General features: G+C 43.3%; 1 pseudogene; it reads left to right on the forward strand.

Annotated features, from left to right (window-relative positions):
• Window positions 1-8,860: 8,860 nt before the first annotated feature.
• Window positions 8,861-9,027, forward strand: LOC149456860 (U2 spliceosomal RNA; annotated as a pseudogene).

The raw sequence follows: 9,027 nt of genomic DNA on the forward strand, positions 1-9,027 counted from the left end.
ACGTTAGATTGTAAGCTCATTGAAGGCAAACACTGATGTGGATCTACAGTATGTAAAGCACTGAATAAATTGTCAGTGGTGTATAAACACCTGTAATTGATATTTTTTCTGCAATGGACCACTGTTGATTTAACCACTTGTCTACCTGGGCGATTTTTTTTTTTTTTTTTTTTTGCACACATGTTAAGAACCGCACTTTTTGCTGGAAATTACCCTATACTGTTAATTATATTTTCTGAAAGCAGTGGCTCTATAGAATAAAATGGTGGCTGCTGCTTTTTTTTTTTGCAAAATATTTGTACAACTATTTATCCAACATATATTTCCAGGAAAAAATACACTAGAAAGAATATTACTGCAAACATCCAATACCCTTTTTTTGTCAAATAAAAAACATGAGGTTACATTGAGTAAACATATACCAAACATGTTATGTCTTAAAGCAAAACTAAATGGAGTGATACTCATCCTTCTCCAAATGGTCCTGTTCCTCGCAGGCACCAGCATCTTCTTCTGTGTGCCAGTTTTGGCCATCTTCATTGGCCATCGCGGGATGACGTCACTCCTACACATGCGCAGGAGTTAGTCATCCTAGCACACAGGCATCGAGCCAGATGGTGTAAGTTGAGCGGTGCATGTGCAGCTCAGCTTACATGCCAGGGATCACTGTGAGCAGGCAAATAATTTGTATTATTTCAGAAGAGACAGTGCATGTTTCTTGTCTTCTGCAATAAAAACCTGCTTGCTTACAATAAACTACAGCAGAACTTTAGTTCCACTTTAAAATTCCATGGGCCTGTAAAATAAAAAAAAAAATATGGTACCCCAAATTCTTGTTGGACAAGGCTAAAGAGCAGGGGCGGACAGACCATTTGGAAACTGAGGGCCCGGGGTCAGTAGGGGCCCTATGAGATGCCCCTGGTACCTCTTTCATAGGCTTTTTTGAGTTTGGGCAAGGACACAGGGGCCTCATGATCCCCTATTGCCCGGGGGCCCCATGAGTTGTCAGTCCACCCCTGCTAAAGAGTTAAAAACATGTGCCCACCCTACACTGTGTGGTTGCATTGGGATGTGTGCAGAGGAGATGGGTGCTTTCAAAATATTTTTGACGTTTTTTTTTTTTTTTGTTTACAAACTTTTTTTAATTGAAAGATAGACAACAAAAACAGCACAACTTTATCAGGTATAAAATACATCAAGATAAAAATGCACATAAGCAGTATTATAAAATGCAATCATAGAAAAATAAAGTTCAAGTACATGAGTGAGGAAGGCAGTAAGATATGCAGAACAACCACATAACCAACAGAGATTCAATATAAATCGATCTATGATAGATCATTAATCAAATAATAAGTGTCGATGTGTTTTCCACCCATCCCATTTTCTGTAAAATAAGTGCATCCTGTCCATTATTGTATATTCAATACGTTTCATGAGCATAACCATATCGACTCTCCGCAAAACAGAGGCCAAAGGGGCCAAAGGGACAACCAGTGATTTCCAATGAAGGGCAATGGCCCATAGGGTGGAGACACATCGTATGAATTAGCCTCATTATGTTGACTGGGATCCCCGAAATGGGAGCACCCAGTAAACAAATTTGCATAGACATATTTACCGGAGTATCCGCCAAGGCACTTATTTTTATTTTTTAAAATAAAATGTATAATTTTAAAACTTTTTTTCATTTAAATGTATTGCTATCAGAAGGGGGCTAACAAGCCCACAATGTAATAGCATTGGACAGGTAACAGGTCCTCTTCATGAAGACATCAGGGGTCTATTAGACCCCCCAATATTAACCCTGCCATCCACTGCAGATAATCAAGCACATATCATGCATGAGAAGCTGCATCCTTGACTACAGTATTCAAGGAATGACAACTGTGAACCCTGGAATTGATGTGATAATTGTCACTTCATTAGTCGCCAGGGGTTCAGGAAATGGATGACTATAGAACAGGAACTGAAGGAAAATCTCAGTACGACACAGATGGCACAAAAATATTAATAAAAAATCTCCTCCAAGGGTTTGTAACCCTCCCTTACTCTATCCAAAATAAAGAAACAAAGTTTTGCCTTTAGTTCTACTGTAACATTAGCTCAGAGAACGTGCCAGATTTCTGTCTTTATTCAGTGTACAGAAAATCATATGTAGCGGAAAAGAGCTTCTGTGCCTGTTAAACGGTCAGGAGCATTGCAGTTAAGGAGTATTTTGTGGCTACCAGAGAACTGCGAAGGCTAAAGATGTACACAAAAAAAACTATAAATAATTATTTAAAGTGGATCTAAATGCTCAAGGTTTTTACCTTCATGTATTCTATGCATGAAGGTAAAAAAATTTCTATGTGTAGCAGACCCCCCCCCAGTCCTTACCTAAGCCCCCTCCGATCTAGTGACATTACTACTGCTGTCAGTCACAGCCAGTGAGCCAATGAGGAAGGAGCAGGGGGCGTGGCTCTATGTGTCTTATGCATGCATAGAGCAGTGGCTCAGGGATGAGCATGCAATGGTGCCCCTAGGGTGAGCGGCTTTCCCTGGGGGGCACTGCTCAAGGAGGAGGAGCCGGGAAAAGAAGAGGATCGGAGTTGCTCTGTGCAAAATCACTGCACAGAGCAGATAAGTATAAACATGTTTGTTGTTTAAATAATAAAAAATCTTTAGCATCACTTAGCCTGGGTTCACACTTCTGCGGTGCAGCATATTGAGTGTGATTCGCACAGGAACTGCACCGTATTCCCGTGCAAAGCACATGCGAATTCTGTATAGCTCAAATCACACCGCACCTGCACCAAAAATGTGCAGGACCCTTTTTTTGGTCCGCACTAGAATATTCACAGCCATACGATCAGATTCTGCACATCACACCACGTTTTGCGAACCGATATGGGGGTGTTGTTAACTTAACATACACACCTGCAGCGGTTCACATGAACGGGGTAGCACATGTGATGCGGTGCGGAAATCGCACAGACCTGGTGCAAATTCCGCACCGCATTAGTGTGAACCCAGGGTTAACGCTGATGTAGGCTGAAGATGGCCATACGCTGAAAGATTTGTTTCTTTCAGTTGGTGGGCTTAAAAAAAACCCTAAAGCTGGTTTCAAACTGATCTGTTTTTCTTCCGCTCTTGCATTAAAAAAAGCAGAAGAAAAACCTGTGTATTCCTGGTGTAGCACTACCCACTTAGAAGTTGCAAGAGATTTGGGTCCCCCCTATAGTCCTGCACAGCCAGGCATCACACATTTTCTGTTCAGACTTGTGTCAGGAGACAGAAAACCAGTCCTTGAGCTTTGTTTTGAAGTTGTATTAGGGATGTAGAACTTGGATGGGGTAAGGGGGTGTATGGGATGCCCAAGGGAATGGCAACTGAGGACAAACTTCCTGAACTATATTGCAAGTCCCAAATTCAAACGTCTCTTCTAGTAGAGCTCTCCAGCCTCCCCTGGTGTGCCACCCTAGACCCTAAATAAATCATCTTCTTTACCCAACTTGTCTGAAGGAATCCCTGGGCAAGGGAGTCCAAAGCTGTCACTTGCAGTGTAACAGTCCTGGGTGTAGAGCTAGTCAGTTTCCCCACCCAAATGCTATCTCCCCTTTCTGGCCCAGGGGGTGTAGGAGTACTCACTCCTGTGCTGCTGTTGGGTAGGTGGCTGCTACCAGGCCGAGCCACTCCTTCTCTGCCGCCAGGTGGTCCTCTCTCAGAGGGCCAGTGAAATCCAAAGCTTTCTTCCTTTCAAGGTCCCTCTACCTGGAGGTGATCCCCTTCCAGCCTGGGTTCCCTCCCAGGCTCCTGCATCTCAGCCTCACTTCTCCATCTTTCACCTGCACTTCTCCTCCAACTCTTCTCCAACCCTCCTGCTACTGAGCAGGCTCCAACACTTTTAAGGGTGCCTCAGCCCCTTGCCAAGTCTTCTGTTTGGGATTGGCTGGGGTCCCTCAAGAGTGCAGCCAGCCACTCCTCAGATCCACCCAGTGCTTCTAGAGCCTTCTCCCAGAGCTCTAGAGCAGGGGGAAATTCCAGAGGGGCTGGCCTGCAGAGCCTCTTAGCCCTGATGATAATCTGACCCTAGTCTGGCTATTACACCTGGATAGCCCCTATCTAATCGTTAAAGTCTACCTCCCCAGGAGGGTGCTATACTATGGAACTCTTCACACTGCTCCCTTGCGGGTCAGGTGCATTTTTTAAAATCCTGCTTATTGCATTTTTGGTGTGGTAAAAAAAACGCACCTCCTCATTGAAATCAAAGGAAAACCTGACAAAAACGCATATAAAATGCACCCGAGGTGCATTTTTGAGTCACGTCCTGTGAAAAAACTATATAAAAACACATATGCGTTTTTGCTTGGATCAGTGTGAAACCAGCCTAACAGATTCCTACATTCAAGCATGGATGGACAAATCTGCAGTGCTGGCTATTGTATTCTGACAGGAGATGCCAGCAGCTGTCACCCAAACAGTATCTGCCTCTGGCTGGATGCAGCTGCCGTTTGGCTGATTATATTTCACCCGGCTCCTTTGATTTTTTTTCACTCATAAGATGTCAGGTGGTGGTTGACAACAGGGCCACCCACTGAGTGAATTTCTTACGGTTCTTCAGTTTATGTCACTGGCATGGCCCGTGTGCCGGAATGACGGATTTTTGTGAATGCTCAGGTGTTATGTCATCCTGCACCAGCTAATGAAGATGCCTAAGGACCAGTACCCAGAAGGAGCCGGGGGGAGGTTTCTGGTGCTGGTGAGGGACCCCTCGTGGACTTTGGATATTTAGGCTAGGTTCACACCTATGCAGTTTATGTTGGATCCATTTCTGCAGTGCTTTTTTTGATGCGTTTTTACGTTTGTTTGTTTTTGGCCAACTTGCTGCTGGGCAGATTAAATTGCAAAACTCAAAACGCATCAAAAACGCACTACATGCATTTCTGCAGCATCTCCATTGAAGTCTGTTGAACCGAAACACACCGTTTTGCATTTACAGTTGCAAGAAAAAGTATGTGAACCCCTTGGGATTACGTGGAGTTTTGCATGAATTGGGCATAAAATGTGCTCTGAACGTCATCTAAGTCACAACAATAGAAGAACACAGTCTGCTGAACATAATACAACACAAACATTAGACGTTGCCATGGTTTAATTGCACATAACATGTAAACATTCACAGTGCAGGGAGGAAAAAGTATGTGAACCTTTGGACTTAATAACTGGTTGACCCTCCTTTGGCAGCAATAACCTCAACCAAACGTTTCCTGTAGTTGCAGATCAGACCTGCACAACGATCTGGAGTCATTTTGGACCACTCCTCTTCACAAAACTGTTTTAGTGTAGCAATATTCTTGGGATGTCTGGTGTGAATCGCTCTCTTAAGGTCATGCCACAGCATTTCAATCGGGTTGAGGTCAGGACTCTGACTGGGCCACTCCAGAAGGCGTATTCTGTGCTGTTGCAGCCATTGTTTTGTTGAATTACTTGTATGCTTTGGGTCATTGTCCTGTTGCATCACCCATCCTCTGCGGAGCTTCAGTTGGCGGACAGATGCTTGTCCGTTTTCCTGCAAAATGTCTTGATAAACTCTGGAGTTCATTTTCTCATCAATGACAACAATCTGTCCAGGCCCTGAGGCAGCAAAGCAGCCCCAAACCATGATGCTCCCTCCACCATGTTTTACAGTGGGGATGAGGTTTTGATGTTGGTGTGCTGTGCCTTTTTTTCTCCACACATGTTGTCATGTAATCCCAAGGGGTTCACATACTTTTTCTTGCAACTGTAAAAAGGTCCCTGACCCCTTCCAAAAATCACATCGGTTGAAAACGTGAATATGTGAACTTCGCCCATAGGAAATCATGTTAAATGGACTGTAGTGCGTTTCTTCATAACGCAAAATGCATCGCAAAATGCTTAAGTGTAAACCTAGCTTTAGCCTAAGTTCATAGTATGGATGGCATGTGAATCACGCAGGAACTGCACCACATTCCTGTGCAATTCACATGCGATTCTGTGCATCTTCTGTTCATTTTAAATGGGCTCTAATTGCAGCGCATCTGTACCAAAGAAGTGCAGGCACCTTTTTCTGAGCCACACTGGAACCAGTGTTTGATCCCCTTCACAAAATATGACTTAGTAATTGGTGGCAAATCCCTTGTTGGCAATCACAGAGGTCAGACGCTTTCTGTAGTTGGTTACAAGGTTCTCACACATCACAGGAGGGATTTCGGTCCACTCTTCTTTACAGATCTTCTCTAAGGCTAGGTTTACACCGATGCAGGTTTATGTTTTCTTTTTTCATTTTTTTTTTTTATTTTTCTTGTTGCTAGGCAGATTTAAAACACAAAATGCATCAAAAACGCAGCAAAAATGCTTTTCTGCAGCATTTCCATTGAAGTCTATAGAACCATAAATGCAACTTTTTGCATTTAAAAAAATTCTCTGACCCTTTCCAAAAAAACACACAGGTGTGAACATGTCCCATAGGAAATCATGTTAAATGGATTGTGCTGCAATTATGAACCTAAGGTATCCTTAAGGTTTCTTGGCTGTCGATTGGCAACTCGAAGTTTCAGCTCCCTCCATAAATTTTCTATAGGATTAAGGTCTGGAGACTGGTTAGGCCACTCCAAGACCTTAATGTGCTTCTTCTTGAGCCACTCCTTTGTTGCCTTGGCGGTATGTTTTGGGTCATTGTCATACTGGAAGACCCATCCACAACCCATCTACAGTGTTCTGGCTGAGGGAGGAAGGTTCTCATCCAAGATTGTACAATACATGAACCTGTCCATTGGCCCCTCAAAGCGGCAAAGTCGGCCTGTACCTTTAGCAGAGAAACAGCCCCAAAGCATAATGGTTCCACCTCCGTGCCTGACTGTAGGGATGGTGTTCTTAGGGTCATAGGCAGCATTTTTTTCCTTCAAACACGGTGAATCCAGTTAATGCCAAAGAGCTCAATTTTGGTCTCATCTGACCACAGCACTTTCTCCCAATCCTTCTCTGAATCAATAAGATGTTAATTGGCAAACTTCAGACGGGCCTGTACATGTGTTTTCTTGAGCAGGGGGTCCTTACGGGTGCTGCAAGATTTCAATCCATGGCGGTATATTATGTTACCAATGGTTTGTTTGGTGACTGTGGCCCCAACTGCCTTGAGACCATTCACAAGCTCCTCCCATGTAGTTCTGGGCTGATCCCTCACTTTTCTCATGATCATCCTTACCCCATGGGGTGAAATCTTGCATGGAGCTCCAGACTGTAGGCTATTGATGGTTATTTTGAGTTTCTTCCATTTGTGAATAATCGCTCCAACAATTGTCTCCTTCTCACCAAGCTTCTTGCTGATGGTCTTGTAGCCCATTCCAGCATTGTGCAGGTCTACAGTCTTGTCCCTGATGTCCTTTGACAGCTCTTTGGTCTTGCCCATGGTGTTGCCCAAGAATGAGATTCTGTGGACAGGTGTTTTTTATACACAAAGTGTTGTCGTTAGGAGCATCTTCTTAAATTGATAGCACTAATCTGTGTACCACATAGCCAGTCTGTGGGAGCCAGAATTATTGTTGGTTGGTAGGGGATCAAATACTTATTTTACTCACTGAACTTCAACTATAACATTTGTATCGTGTGTTTTTTATGGATTTTTGGCTGATAGTCTGTCTCATTTAAAATACACCAATGATAAAAATTATAGACCCTTCATTTCTTTGTAAGTGGGCAAACTTACAAAATCTTCAGGGGATCAAATAATTATTTTCCCCAATGTAGTTAAATTTCCAGGGAAATCTTCTTCAGGGCTTGTTTACAGTAGCGCTTGGGGAGGCGGTAAAACCACATGGTTGAGTGTGTTTTTACCCCCCCCCCCCTTTAGCTGGAAAGGCAGTGGCTGGAGGTGTACACATGCTGTGGCTGTGATGATTTGCTGAATGACTGCAGCAGAAATCAACCTCCTGTTGTACTTGGTGGGCACTACCACAACCCATAGGGCTGCAGTGCACCTGCCCCACAACAGCTCCCAATGTGCTCGGTGGTGTGCAGTTGTCCAGCATTTACAGGCTTATTTATTTTTATTTTATTATTTATTACAGGTACTTATATAGCACGGTCAATTTATGCAGCACTTTACATATACAGTGAAGGAAAAAAGGATTTTATCCCCTGCTGATTTTGAATGTTTGCCCACTCACAAAGAAACGATCAGTCTAAAAATCGAATGGTAGGTGTACTGTAACACTGAGAGACCGAATAGCAACAAAACATTCAAAAGAAATGCATGTCTAACAAATTATGCACTGATTTGGCGATAGTTTGGTAGCCCAGTCCAGCCTTGTGTAGGTCTACAATCTTGTTCCTGACATCCTTGGACAGCTCTTTGGTCTTTGCCATGGTGGAGAGTTTAGAATCTGATTGTTTGATTGCTCCCGTGGACAGGTGTCTCTTATACAGGTAACAAAATGAGATTAGCAGCACTCCCTTTAAGAGACTGCTTCTAATCTCAGCTTGTTACCTGTATGAAAGATACCTGGTAGCCAGAAATCCTGCTGAATGATAGGGGATCAAATACTTATTTCCCTCATGAACATGCAAATCAGTGTATCATTTGTTAGACATGCATTTCTTTTGAATTTTTTGTTGCTATTCTCTCAGTGTTACAATACACCTACCATTCGATTTGTAGACTGATCATTTCTTTGTGAGTGGGCAAACATTCAAAATCAGCAGGGGATCAAATACTTATTTCCTTCACTGTATATTGTACATTCACATCAGTCCCTAACCCTCAAGGGGTGTACAATCTAAGGTCCCTAACTCACATTCATACATACACATACTAGGGCCAATTTAGGCAGGAGCCATTTAATCTACCAGCATGTCTTGGGCCGCTTCTCGGCCTTTTGGCTAAGATCAAGTGTAGTATCTGTTCTTATCAGTGTCCAGCAGGGGTGCTCCACGGTCATTCTAGCTTTGCGGGGATGACTGGTTGTATAGTACCCCTGCTAGTATGATGGGGGTCCTGATGGTTATTACGGGGGGAACAGAAACTGT

This window comes from Staurois parvus, unplaced genomic scaffold (genome assembly GCF_062004578.1).
Source record: "Staurois parvus isolate SC_StPar_1 unplaced genomic scaffold, SC_StPar_1.0 ptg000347l, whole genome shotgun sequence".
Lineage (NCBI taxonomy): Eukaryota > Metazoa > Chordata > Amphibia > Anura > Ranidae > Staurois > Staurois parvus.